Genomic DNA, 13,224 nt, shown 5'->3' with positions numbered 1-13,224 from the left:
TTAATTGGCCTGGACCTCTTGCCCCTGTGTACTCAAAGGCCCCAGAATATCTATTACGGAGGGAAGGGCACAAAGAACCATCCTCCAAAGCCTCTTGGATTCAGTTTCCTAAGGAGTTTCATCTCTAAGTATTTGCTCCATTTATATTGTGTGTCCCACATTCATTTGACCGTAAACCACCCTCTAAAGAACTAAGGCAAGAGTTTTTATATTCATCCAAAAAAACATGAGCAAGCACAAGAACAGAGAAGTCAAGAACTTTCCTGACGCCACACAGCCAATCAGAGTCAAATTTAGGGGTCTGAATCTAGAATGCTTTTCCCAGCATGCTTTCCCATACACCTCAAGGTTTCCTTTTGACATTTGAATATAGAGTGTCAGAGGGAAAGCTACAGCCCTTTTTCCTTAAATTCCATCTAAAATCAAGGAAATCTCAACCTTTCAATATGACATATTTAGGGAATATTCTGGGTTCACAATACTTAGCACAATTACAAGATTCAGATGACTGCTATGTAAAAAAAAAATTATGGACTATGAATTGGAAGTGACCTTGGACATAAAATGTAACTCCTTCATTTCGCAGTTGGGAAAACAGAGGATCAGAGAGAAGGAGGAATTTGTTCAAGGAGCCTGGGACTCATAACCATAGGATAAAGTATTTGCTGAGATAAGCAGTGTAGATCTTCACAGCAACTTTATGCAGTGGATCCCATTAATTTCATCCCCCATTTTACAGATGAGGATGTAGAGACTGAGAGAGGTCAAGTAATTTGCCCAAAGTCACACAGTGGGTAAGTGTCAGCATCTAAAGTTGAGGCTTGTTCAGGCTAAGCCCAAAGGCTACTCTCACAACAAGATCATTCTGTACTACCCTTACCCGTATCTGGTAATCCAATGGCTCCAGGGAGAGTTTTGCCTGAGAGAGATTGCCTTTTGAGCTCTGGTTCTACCACTTTCTAACCAAATACCATTTAGCTACTTAACTTCTCTGAATTTCAGTTTCTTCATTTGTGAAATGGGCATTATAACAGCATCTACTTGACAGGGTAATTTTGAGAACTGAGATCACCTATGTAAACCACTAGCCAGTTCCTGGCCATGGCAGGTGCTCAAACAAAGTTTTTTTCCCCTTGTTTCCTGATGTAATTGGCCTCCAAGATGGCTCCCAGTGATCTCCATGTCCTGGTAGTCACAACTGGTGCAATCCTTTCCCAAGTGCCCCAGAGTCAGTCTGTGGGGCCTATAGATTATGGCAGTAGTGATGCACAGTCATACCTCATTTTATTGCACTTTGCTTTATTGCACTTCTCAGATATTCCATTTTTTAGAAATTGAAGGTTTATGGAACCCTGAGTCAAGCAAGTTTATTGGCATCATTTTCCCAACATCATGTGCTCAGATGTGTCATATTTTGGTAATTATCACAATATTTCAGACTTTTTCATTGCTATTATATCTGTTACAGTGACCCATGACCTTTGATGTCACTATTGTAATTATTTTGGGGTGTGAACGGCACACATATAAGATGGTGAACTTAATTAATGTTTTGTGTGCTCTGACTGGTCCAGTGACCAGCTGTTCCACCATCTTTCTGCCTCTCTTTGGGCCTCTTTGAAACAGCAATATTGAAATTAGGCCAATTAATAACCTTACAGAGAAACTCAGATGGCAGCTAGATGAGACAGGGCAAAAAAACACCTCCATGGAAAACACTACATAAAAACCAGAAAGTGACCCAGAATACCGGTTACAGTGATGCGCCAGCTGGACGAGGTCTGCTAGTACCACAGGGGCCGTATACTTGGTGAAACCAGGAGTCTGCATTCTGAAACGAGTGAGTAAGCTGGCTGGAAGACCCGCAGCCATGCGGTGCTCTGGGGAAGCCAGGGGTTGGTGTTTGGAGACCAACTGGTTCTTTAAAAAAAAAAAAGGGAAAAACCCAGGAGCGGCTGCAGTTGTGACAGTGGGAACCACGCAGGAAAACACAGCAAGAGGGGTCTGGGCTGGCCTCTCGGTGTCTGGCCTGGAGGATAGCCCGCTGCAGATACCCTCAGGGCTGGGGGAACAGAGGGGAGAGCCGGAAGCAGAAAGAAACCCCGCAGCTAGCAGCTGGCTCCCCAGAGGGCTGGATAAACTCCTGCCCGGGGCTGTGCCCAGAGCCCAGAGCCCCACCAGTTGTCCCGGAGCTGGGAAGGAGGAACTGTGTGAAGAAGGGGGTTGAGATGCCCTGTTTGGTCATCTTTGTGTCAGGCTAAGAGTGCCCCTGCACGGCCCAGCGTCCCGGGGCTTCCCTTGAGGGATGGCGCGCACTGGTGATGTAGCACGGCATTCCCTCGGCAGAGGACCTGGAAGATCACAGCTGAGAAACAGGGCCCACGTGGAAAACCCAGGGATGCTACACCAAGTCCAGTGGTTTGTGGGACAGCGAGAGAGAGAGTCTGGGGCTGAACTGAAATGAAGGCTTAGACTCTTGTGGCAGCCTTGAATCTCCGGGAACCTGGGGGATTTGAATATTAAAGCTGCCCTTCCTCCCTGGCCATCCATACACATGCCCCACATTCAGGGCTGACGGCTCCAGCAACACACCCAAACTGAGTTCTCCAACTGAACTCCACAACAATCATTTCCCCACACACCATGGGGACAAGGTTGAGAACTGACTTGAGGGGTATAGGTGACTCACAGACACCATATGCTGGTTAGTTAGAGAAAGTATATGCCACCAAACTGTGTTTCTGAAAAATTAGATTGGTATCTTCTTTTTACAATTTGAAAGAACCCTATCAAGCAAAGCAAATGCCAAGAGGCCAAAAACAACAGAAAATCTTAATGCATATGATAAAACCAGATGATATGGAGAATCCAATTCCAAATTCCCAAATCAAAATATCAGAAGAGACACAGTACTTGGCACAATTAATCAAAGAACTACAATCAAGGAAAGAAAACATGGCAAAGGATTTAAAGGACATCAAGAAGACCATGGCCCAGGATATAAGCGACATAAAGAATACCCTAGAAGAGCATAAAGAAGACATTGCAAGAGTAAATAAAAAAATAGAAGATCTTATGAAAATAAAAGAAACTGTTGGCCAAATTAAAAAGACTCTGGATATTCACAATACAAGATTAGAGGAAGCTGAACAACATCTCAGTGTCCTAGAAGTCCACAGAACAGAAAATGAAAGAACAAAAGAAAGAATGGAGAAAAAAAATTGAAAAAATCAAATTGGATCTCAGGGATATGATAGATAAAATAAAATGTCCAAACTTAAGACTCATTGGAGTCCCAGAAGGGGAAGAGAAGGGTAAAGGTCTAGAAAGAGTATTCAAAGAAATTGTTGGGGAAAACCTCCCCAACCTTCTACACAATATAAATACACAAAGCATAAATGCCCAGCGAACTCCAAATAGAATAAATCCAAATAAACCCACTCCGAGACATATTCTGATCAGACTCTCAAATACTGAAGAGAAGGAGCAAGTTCTGAAAGCAGCAAGAGAAAAGCAATTCACCACATACAAAGGAAACAACGTAAAACTATGTTGTGACTACTCAGCGGCCACCATGGAGGCGAGAAGGCAGTGATATGACATATTTAAAATTCTGAGAGAGAACAATTTCCAACCAAGAATACTTTATCCAGCAAAACTCTCCTTCAAATTTGAGGGAGAGCTTAAATTTTTCACAGACAAACAAATGCTGAGAGTTTACCAATAAAAGACCTGCCCTACTTCAGATACTAAAGGGAGCCCTACCAACAGAGAAACAAAGAAAGGAGAGAGAGAGATAGAGAATTTTAACAGACATATATAGAACCTTACATCCCAAATCACCAGGACACTCATTTTTCTCTAGTTATCACAGATCTTTCTCCAGAATGGACCATAAGCTGGGACATAAAACAAGCCTCAAGAAATTAAAAAAAAAATTGAATATACTCAAAGCACATTCTCAAACCACAATGGAATACAAATAGAAGTCAATAATTTTTGAATTGTAACTCCACTATTTACTTCCTACATGATATAAAATACACAAACTCTAATGACAAATCAGTGGTTTTGAACTCAACGTAAAATATGTTATTTTAGACAACTGTATAAAAGTGGGGGGATGGAGGAGTATAGGAACATAGTTTATGTGTCCTATTGAAGTGAAGGTGGTATCAAAGAAAAACAAGATTGTTATGGATTTAAGAGGTTAATTTTAAGTCCCACAGTAAACACAAAGAAATTATCAGAGAATATGACCATAGAGATGAAATGTAGAGTTTGGGTTAAGAGAAATGGGGGAAGGGGCAATGGGGAGTTAAGAAATGAGTGTAGGGTTGCTGTTTGAGGTGAAGGGAAATTTTTAGTAATGGATAGTGGGAAAGAGCATTACAACATTCTAAAGGTGATTAATCCCACTAATGGAATGCTAGGAAGGGGGTGGAATGGGAAGATTTGGGCTGTATATATGTTTCCACAACTGAAAAAAAAAAAAAAAAGACAGTCTCAATAGATGACTATTGAATGCCAAGGATGAACCTGGATGGGATTGGAGGATGGAGGACAGGAGGCTCAAAGGGACACAGTTGAGACATAAGGAAAAGGAAATATAGAATGTAAGCTTCGTATCATTGTTGAATCTCTTGTACTTCTTAGCTGTGCTTAATGGGATTGCATAAAAGAATGTTCTTGTTCATGGGAAGTGTATATGTGCATTATAGTGTTTGTCAAGGATGTGTGCAACTAGCTCTCATATGTTCAGAAGACAGAGCAATATATGATGGATGATAGGGAGGGAGGGAGGAAGGGAAAGAAATAGCGATGTGACAGCATGTTAAAGTTGGTGGATTGGGCTATCGGGGGAGGGGGTCAGGGTATGATGGAATTCTGTGTATGGGGTTAGTATTGTTTTTGCAACTGTTCCTATAACTTTGAATATATTTCAAAATAAAAAATAATAACCTTACAATTGCCTCTAAGTGTTCAAGTGAAAGGAAGAGTTGCACATCTCTCACTTTAAATTGAAAGCTAGAAATGATTAAGCTTAGTGAGCAAGGCATGCCAAAAGCCAAAACAGGTGGAAAACTAGGCCTCTTGTGCCAGTTAGCAAAGTTGTGAATACAAAGGAAAAGTTCTTGGCAGAAATTAAAAGTGCTACTCCAGTGAACAACAAATGGTAAGAAGTGAAACAGCCTTATTGCCGATAAGGAGAAAGTTTTAGTGGTCTGGATAGAAGATCAAACCAGCCACAATATTCTCCTAAGTCAAAGCCTAACCCAGAGCAAGGTTCTAACTCTCTTCAATTCTGTGAGGACTGAGAGAGGTGAAGAAGCTACAGAAGGAAACTTCAAAGCTAGAGTGGTTGGTTCATGAGGAAAGAAGCCATCTCCAAACAATAAAAGTGCAAGTGAAGCAGCAAGTGCTGATGCAGAAGCTGCAGCAAGTGACCCATAAGTTCTAGTTAAGAGAATTGATCAAGGTGGCTACACCAAACAACAAATTTTCAATGTAGACGATACAGCCTAATGTTGGAAGTAGATGCCATCTAGGACTTTCATATCTAGAGAGGAGAAATCAATGCCTGGCTTCAAAGTTTCAAAGGACCAGCTGACTCTCTTGTTAGGGGCTAATGCAGCTGGTGACTTTAAGTCAAAGCTAATACTCAATTGCCATTCTGAAAATCCTAGGGCCCTTAAGAATTATGCTAAATCTACTCTTCCTATGCTCTATAAATGGAACAACAAAGTCTGGATGCAGCACATCTGCTTACAACATGACTTTCTGAATATTTTAAGCCCACTGTTGAGAACTCCTGCTCAGAAAAAAAGATTTCTTTCAACATATTACTGCATATTGACAAGGCACCTGGTTGCCCAAGAGCTCTCTAATGGAGAAGTACAACAAGATTAATGTTGTTTTCATACCTGCCAACACAACATCCACTATGCAGCCCATTGATCAAGAAGTCATTTCAGCTTTCAAGTCTGATTATTTCATAAGGCCATAGCTGCCATAGATAGTGAATCTTCTGATGGATCTGAACAAAGAGTAAATTGAAAACTTTCTGGAAAGGATTCACGATTCTAGATTCCATTAAGAACATTCATGATTCATGGAAAGAGGTCAAAACATCTACATTAACAGAAGCTTGAAAGAAGTTGATTCCAACCCTCATAGATGACTTTGAGGGGTTCAAGACTTCAAAGGAGGAAGTAACTGCAGATGTGGTAGAAATAGCAAGAGAACTAGAATGAGAAGCGGTGCTGCTATCTCATGATAAAATCTGAATGGATAAGGAGTTGCTTTTTATGGATGATCCAAGAAAGTGATTTCTTGAGATGGAATCTACTCCTGGTGAAAATGCTATGAACACTGTTGTAATGACAACAAAGGATTTAGAAGATTACATAAACTTTGTTGAGAAAGCAGTGGCTGGGTTTGAGAGGATTGACTCAAATTTTGAAAGAAGTTGTACTATGAATAAAATGCCATCAAACAGTGTCACATGCTACAGAGAAATCTTTCATGAAAGGAAAAAAGGAGGAAAAGATTTTGCTGTCTTATTTTAAGAAATTGCCACAGCTACCCCAACCTTCAGCAACAACCACCCTGATCAGTCAGCAACCATCAACACTGAGGCAAAACTCTCCACCAGCAAAAAGATTACAGCTCACTGAAGGCTCAGATGAGGGTTAGCATTTTGTAACAAAAAAGTATTTTTAATTAAGGTATGAATTTTTTTAGACATAATTCTATTGTACACTTGATAGACTACAGTATAGGGTAAACATACAGTAGTCTAATCATAGCTTTATATTTATGCACTAGGCAACCAAAAATTTGAGTGACTCAATTTATTACAATATTTGCTTTATTGTAGTGGTTTGGAACCAAACCTGCAATATATCCAAGGTAAGTCTGTACCATGTACAAGATTAGGTTATAAAAATACTGTTCTCAGCAAGATGGCAGGGTAGTGAGGTGTAGGTTTTAGTTACTCCTCCAGGGCAGTAGGTAGAAAGCCAGGAACTGTGTGGACTGGACACTAGAGAGCAATTTGAATCTGGGCATACTGCATATAACACTCATGAACATGTGGAACAGCAGAGATCAGTGAAATCTGTAAGTTTTCATGGCCAGGGGGAGGAGGGGCTGTCAGTGCTGGGAATGAGGAGGGAGAACTTCAGTTGCAACTCTTATTGGAAACTCATTCTACTGATCCAAACTCCAAACATAGATAGAAATGAGACAAGACACCAGAGAATCCAGGAGCAGTCAGTGTGGTGGAGAGGAGATAGGGATAGCAAAAACAGCAAGGAAAACCCAAAAATAAAAGCAGAGACTTTTTGGAGTTCTGGTGAACATAGAACAGGGAAGGGCAGAGCTCAGGCAGAGTCAGGCTCATATGCAAATCCAGAAGGCAAGTTTCTTTGCCTGAAAAGCCGGTTTCTCTGCTCCCTTGATCATTCCTTAATGGCCCTAATCTCTCTGTCTCTTAGCATTTCCATAGCCCATTAGATCTGCAAGGAGGGCCCTTCTTTTTTTTTTCTTAAATCTTTTTCTCTTTTTCTAAAACAATTACTCTAAGAAGCCCATTACAGAAAGCCTCAAAGACTTGCAAATTGGGCCCAGACAAGAGCAGAGCTAAGAGAGCTCTCAGACACAAGGCAATAAGTCCAGTGGCTGAGAAAATTTGTTAAACACCACAACTTCCCAAGAAAAGGGGTGCGTCCCCTCACAGCCATCTTCCCAGTGGGCAGGGACTGCTCCTACCTGGCACCAGCTCCACAGCCCAGAGCTGCCCCAAAGAACCCAGTGTGACGGGAAGTATTTCCAGCAACACACAAACATCACAATATTCAGCTTGGACATTAGTCTTTCCCACACCTTCAGCTAATTGTCCCAGAGTTGGGAAGGCAGAGCTGTGTGAAAGGGGGAAACTAATACACCCATTCAGCCATCCTTTCAGCAGACTGGGAATGCCCCTACACAGCCCTGCAGCCCAGACCTGCCCTGGGGAGACAGCACTCACCTGTGACATAGCACAGTCATCCTTCAACAGAGGACCTAGGAGTGCATGGCTTGCAAGAGGGACCCACTCACAAGTCCCAGGGACCCTACGCCAATACCAAGGACTTGTGGGTCAATGGCAGAGACAAACTGTGGCAAGACTTCACTGAAGGATTAGACTATTGCAGCAGCTTTAAAACTCCAGGAATACCAGGGAGATTTGATTACTAAAGCCGCTCCCCCTCCGTAACCACTCAGACACACGCCCCATATACAGAGCGAGCAACACCAACTACACACGCAAGCTTCATGCACCAATTGAACCCCACAAGACTCACACCCCCATTCGCCACAAGGACAGAGTGAGGGAGAACTGGCTTGAGGGGAATAGGTGGCTCATGGACGCCACCTGCTGGTTAGAGAAAGTGTACTACATGAAGGTGTAGATCTGACAAATTAGAGGTAAGGGTTTTAATCAGTCTACAAATACTAAAAGAACCCAATCAAATTAAGCAAATGCCAAGAGGCCAAAAACAACAGAAAATTTTAAAGCATATGGAAAAAACAGACAATATGGATAACCTAAGCCCAAGCACCCAAATCAAAAGATCAGAGAAGACAGTACTTGGAGCAATTAATCAAAGAACTAAAGATGAACAATGAGACCATGGCACAGGATATAAAGGACATGAAGAAGAGCATGGCACAGGATATAAAGAACATGAAGAAGACCCTAGAAGAGCATAAAGAAGAAATTGCAAGAGTAAATTAAAAAATAGACAATCTTATGAAAATAAAAGAAACTGTTGACCAAATTAAAAAGATTCTGGATACTCATAGTACAAGACTAGAGGAAGCTGAACAGTGGATCAGTGACCTGGAGGATGACAGAATGGAAAATGAAAGAACAAAAGAAAGAATGGGGAAAAAAAATTGAAATGGACCTCAGGGATATGACAGATAATATAAAAATTCCAACTATAAGACTCATTGGTGTTCCAGAAGGGGAAGAGAAAAGTAAAGGTCTAGGAAGAGTATTTAAAGAAATTGTTGGGGAGAACTTCACAAATCTTCTAAACAACATAAATACACAAATCATAAATGCCCAGTGAACTTCAAATAGAATAGATCCAAATAAACCCACTCCAGGACATATTCTGATCACACTGTTAAATATGGGTGAGAAGGAGCAAGTTCTGAAAGCAGCAAGAGAAAAGAAATTCACCACATACAAAGGAAACAGCATAAAACTAAGGAGGGACTACTCAGCAGCCACCATGGAGCCCAGAAGGCAGTGGCATGACATATTTAAAATTCTGAGAGAGAAAAATTGCAAACCAAGAATTCTTTATCCAGCAAAAGCTCTCCTTCAAATTTGAGGGAAAGCTTAAATTTTTCACAGACAAACAAATGCTGAGAGAATTTGCTAACAGGAGACCTGCCCTACTGGAGATACTAAAGGGAGCCCTACAGACAGAGAAGCAAAGAAAGGAGAGAGAGAGAGAGATGGAGAAAGGTTTAGTACTAAAGAGATTCAGTATGGGTACGTTAAAGGACATTAAGAGAGAGAGGAAAACAATATATATGACAAACATAAACCAAAGGCTAAGACGGCTGATTCAAGAAATGCCTTCACAGTAATAACGTTGAATGTAAATGGATTAAACTCCCCAATCAAAATATATAGATTGGCAGAATGGATCAAAAAATATGAACCATCAATATGTTGCATTCAAGAGACTCATCTTAGACACAGGGACACAAAGAAATTGAAAGTGAAAGGATGGAAAAAATATTTCATGCAAGCTACAGCCAAAAGTAAGCAGGTGTAGCAATATTAATCTCAGATAAAATAGACTTTAAATGCAAGGATGTTATGAGAGACAAAGAAGGCCACTACATGCTAATAAAAGGGGCATTTCAACAGGAAGAAATAACAATCATAAATGTTTATGCACCCAATCGGTGCCACAAAATACATGAGACAAACACTGGCAAAACTAAAGGAAGCAATTGATGTTTCCACAATAATTGTGGGAGACTTCAACACATCACTCTCTCCTACAGATAGATCAACAAGACAGAAGACCAATAAGGAAATTGAAAACCTAAACAATCTGATAAATGAATTGGATTTAAGAGAAATATATAGAACATTACATCCCAAATCACCAGGATACACATTCTTCTCTAATGCTCATGGAACTTTCTCCAGAATAGATCATATGCTGGGACATAAAACAAGCCTCAATAAATTTTAAAAAAAATTGAAATTATTCAAAGCACATCCTCTGACCACAATGGAATACAATTAGAAGTCAATAACCATCAGAGACTTAGAAAATTCACAAACACCTGGAGGTTAAACAACATACTTCCAAACAACCAGTGGGTTAAAGAAGAAATAGCAAGAGAAATTGCTAAGTATGTAGCAACAAATGAAAATGAAAATACAACATACCAAAACCTATGGGATGCAGCAAAAGCAGTACTGAGGGGGAAATTTATAGCACTAAATGCATATATTAAAAAGGAAGAAAGAGCCAAAATCAAAGAACTGATGGATCAACTGAAGAAGGTAGAAAATGAACAGCAAACCAATCCTAAACCAAGTAGAAGAAAAGAAATAACAAAGATTAAAGCAGAAATAAATGACATAGAGAACAAAAAAAAACAATAGAGAGGATAAATAACACCAAAAGTTTGTCCTTTGAGAAGATCAACAAGATTGACAAGCCCCTAGCTAGACTGACAAAATCAAAAAGAGAGAAGACCCATATAAACAAAATAATGAATGAGAAAGGTGACATTACTGCAGACTTTGAAGAAATTAAAAAAATTATAAGAGGATATTATGAACAACTGTATACCAACAAACTGGATAATGTAGAAGAAATGGACAATTTCCTGGAAACAAATAAACAACCTAGACTGACCAGAGAAGAAACAGAAGACCTCAATCAACCAATCACAAGCAAAGAGATCCAATCAGTCATCAAAAACTTCCCAAAAATAAATGCCCTGGGCCAGATGGCTTCACAGGGGAATTCTACCAAACTTTCCAAAAGGAACTGACACCAATCTTACTTAAACTCTTTCAAAACATTGAAGAAAATGGAACACTACCTAAATCATTTTATGAAGCCAACATCAATCTAATACCAAAACCAGGCAAAGATGCTACAAAAAAGGAAAACTACAGGTCTATCTCCCTAATGAATATAGATGCAAAAATTCTCAACAAAATACTTGCAAATCGAATCCAAAGACACATTAAAAAAATCATACACCATGACCAAGTGGGGTTCATTCCAAGCATGCAAGTATGGTTCAACATAAGAAAATCAATCAATGTATTACAGCACATTAACAAATCAAAAGAGAAAAATCAAATGATCATCCCAATAGATGCTGAAAAAGCATTCAAAAAAATCCAACATCCGTTTTTGATAAAAACACTTCAAAAGGTAGGAATTGAAGGAAACTTCCTCAATATGATAAAGAACATATATGAAAAACCCACAGCCAGCATAGTACTCAATGGTGAGAGACTGAAAGCCTTCCCTCTAAGATCAGGAACAAGACAAGGATGCCCGCTGTCACCACTGTTATTCAACATTGTGCTGGAAGTGCCAGCCAGGGCAATCTGGCAAGACAAAGAAATAAAAGGCATCCAAATTGGAAAGGAAGAAGTAAAACTGTCATTGTTTGCAGATGACATGTTATGATCTTATATATGGAAAACCCTGAGAAATCAATGACACAGCTACTAGAGCTAACAAACAAATCTAGCAAAGTAGCAGGATACAAGATTAATGCACATAAGTCAGTAATGTTTCTATATGCTAGAAATGAACAAATTGAGGAGAAACTCAAGAAAAAGATAGCATTTTCAATAGCAACTAAAAAAATCAAGTACCTAGGAATAAACTTAACCAAAGATGTAAAAGACCTATACAAAGAAAACTACATAACTCTAGTAAAAGAAATAGAAAGGGACCTTAAAGGATGGAAAAATATTCCATGTTCATGGACAGGAAGGCTAAATGTCATTAAGATGTCAGTTCTACCCAAACTCATTTACAGATTCAATGCAACCCCAATCAAAATTCCAACAACCTACTTTGCAGACTTGGAAAAGCTAGTTATCAAATTTATTTGGAAAGGGAAGTTGCCTCAAATTGCTAAAAAAACACTCTAAAAAAGAAAAATGAAGTGGGAAGACTCACACTCCCTAACTTTGAAGCTTATTATAAAGCCACAGTTGTCAAAACAGCATGGTACTGGCACAAAGATAGACATATTGATCAATGGAATCAAACTGAGAATTCAGAGATGGACTCCCAGATCTACGGCCGACTGATCTTTGATAAGACCACCAAAGCCTCTGAACTGGGACATAATAGTCTTTTCAACAAATGGGGCTGGGAGAGTTGGATATCCATATCCAAAAGAACGAAAGAGCACCCCTACCTCACACTCTACACAAAGATTAACTCAAAGTGGATCAAATATCTCAATATAAAAGACAGTACCATAAAACTCCTAGAAGATAATGTAGGGAAACATCTTCAAGACCTTGTATTAGGCAGCCACTTCCTAGACTTTACACCCAAAGCACAAGCAACTAAAGAAAAAATAGATAAATGGGAACTCCTCAAACTTAGAAGTTTCTGTACCTCAAAGGAATTTGTCAAAAAGGTGAAGAGGCAGCCAACTCAATGGGAAAAATTTTTGGAAACCATGTATCTGACAAAAGACTGATATCTTGCATATATAAAGAAATCCTACAACTCAATGACTATAGTACAGACAGCCCAATTATAAAATGGGCAAAAGATATGAAAAGACAGCTCTCTGAAGAGGAAATACAAATGGCCAAGAAACACGTGAAAAAATGTTCAGCTTCGCTAGCTATTAGAGAGATGCAAATTAAAAACACGATGAGATACCATCTCACACCAATTAGAATGGATGCCATTAAACAAACAGGAAACTACAAATGCTGGAGGGGATGTGGAGAAATTGGAACTCTTATTCATTGTTAGTGGGACTGTATAATGGTTCAGCCACTCTGGAAGTCAGTCTGGCAGTTCTTTAGAAAACTATATATAGAGTTACCCTTCGATCCAGAGATTGCACTTCTCGGTATATACCCGGAAGATCTGAAAGCAGTGACACGAACAGATATCTGCATGCCAATGTTCATAGCAT

Source organism: Choloepus didactylus, chromosome 22, assembly GCF_015220235.1.
Source record: "Choloepus didactylus isolate mChoDid1 chromosome 22, mChoDid1.pri, whole genome shotgun sequence".
Taxonomy (NCBI): Eukaryota; Metazoa; Chordata; class Mammalia; order Pilosa; family Megalonychidae; genus Choloepus; species Choloepus didactylus.
The sequence above is the reverse complement of the archived record's forward strand: the minus strand, read 5'-3'. Positions refer to the sequence as shown.